The sequence below is a fragment of the Sorghum bicolor genome, chromosome 4, assembly GCF_000003195.3.
Source record: "Sorghum bicolor cultivar BTx623 chromosome 4, Sorghum_bicolor_NCBIv3, whole genome shotgun sequence".
NCBI classification, from domain to species: Eukaryota; Viridiplantae; Streptophyta; class Magnoliopsida; order Poales; family Poaceae; genus Sorghum; species Sorghum bicolor.
The window spans coordinates 46,395,608-46,397,723 of NC_012873.2; positions in this window are offsets into that span (position 1 = coordinate 46,395,608).

Sequence of the window (2,116 nt, forward strand, 5' to 3'; positions counted from 1 at the left end):
AGCCATTCCCCCAACGGCCATCAAAAAGATTCATGGCGTGACAATGGTGGTCGGGACGCTGGCGGCTACCGCGAGCAGAATCGCAGGCGTGGTCAGGAAGTAAACCAGCACAGGGATCTCCGATACAATATCCCTCCCAAAGACGCCCGGGACCGCATCAACAGGCGCGCCACGGAAAGAGCAGTTCACGAAAACCTACGTCGCATTGAGTACGATGCAACGCACGGTCCTCCGGGCCTGAGACAGTTCTCTTCACACCTCCGCCAGGTCGTGTGGCCCCGCAATTTCAAGCTCGAGAAACTCAAAAAATACGACAGCAAGGAAAACCCAGAGAACTGGATCACTCTTTACGAGATCGCCGTCTGATCAGTAGCAGGAGATGAGCACGTCATGGCCAACTGCTTCCCAGTAGTCCTCGACCAGGCTGGTCACCAGTGGCTCCTTGGCCTGCCCGAGGACTCTTTCGACTCTTGGGAAGAACTACGCCAGGCTTTCATCGACAACTTCATCGCCACCTGCGAGTAGCCTGGGAACAAGTACGACCTCGAAAGGATAAGGGACAGGAAAAACGAGCCTCTGCGCGATTACATCCGACGATTCTCGGATATGCGCCTTAAGATCCCAAAAATTTCCCACGACGAGGCCATATCTGCTTTCATCAAGGGGCTGCGCTTCCATGAAGCACTGAGGAACAAGCTGCTGCGCAAAAGGCCAACAACGATGGCCGAGCTCCTCGCCACGGCTAAAAATTACGCCGACGCTGACGACACAGAAAATATCATCCGGGACGATGCGAGAGGTCCCGACCAGCCTCCTCGACGAGATGATAGTCGAGGTCGTTTTGACAACAGGAACCATCGTCACCCCGACAACCGAGAAGGCTGGGACAGGCGGCGTGACAATCGTGACGACTTCAGAGGCAAGCGCCCTCGCGACCACGACCACGAGGTGAATACGGTCAAGCGTCCCAATGCGCGGTGAGACTACCAGGAAGACTACAACAAGACGTTGAAGGGACCATGCCAACTGCATCTAAAATCCAACCACAGGATGGAGGAATGTCGCGTCCTAAAAAACATCTACACGTGGCGGGCTGCTCAAGACGACCCCGCCAAGAAAAATGGGAAACAGGACGAGCGCAATCATGAGGATGAGGACGAGGACCAGGACAGGGACCCACGACACCAGTATGTCAGTCCCACCGACGTGGTCCACTCCATCTTCGGGGGCAAGGTCTCCATCGAGTCTAAGCGAGAAAGAAAGCTCTTAAAGAGAGCCTGCCTCAACATAGACAGCACGGATGGCCTGATCGCAGATCCAAAATTTCCTCCCTGGTCACACAGGGAAATCTCCTTCAGCAGGAAGGATCAGTGGGCCGCTATCCCGAAGCCAGGACGTTTCCCTCTAATCTTGGATCCTTGCATCAATAGCATCAGATTCGAGCGCGTGCTCGTCGACGAGGGAAGTTCCATCGACATCCTCTTTCGCAATAGTTTACCTGCCCTCAAGATAACCCCAGCACAGTTAAAGCCATACGACGCTCAATTCTGGGGAGTCTTGCCCGGTCAAAGTTCAGTGCCCCTCGGACAGATAACACTGCCTGTCCAATTCGGCACATCCGACCACTTTCGAACGGAGTTCGTCAACTTTGTGGTCGCCGACTTTGATGGAACATACCACGCTATACTGGGCCGACCATCACTGACAAAGTTCATGGCAGTTCCACATTACTCATACCTGGTCCTCAAAATGCCTACAGAGAAGGGCGTCCTAACTGTCAGAGGCAATGTCTACACTGCATACACTTGCGAGGAGGAGAGCTTTAAGATCACCGAAGAAACTGATCTTTCAATTCGCATGGCAGAAACAGCAGCCCAAGCTGCACAACTACCTCCCGACCAGCTCCGACTACCCGAGCAGGAGACCACTAGGAAGAATTCAAAGTCCAAGGAGTACAAGGAAGTACAGCTGGTCGAAGGCAGCCCCGAGAAAACGACCCTCATCGGGGCCAACCTGGATCCTAAATAGGAAGACACGCTCGTCAGGTTTCTAAGGGACAACATGAGCGTTTTCGCATAGAAACCCGCAGACATGCCCGGCGTTCCACGAAAGCTGA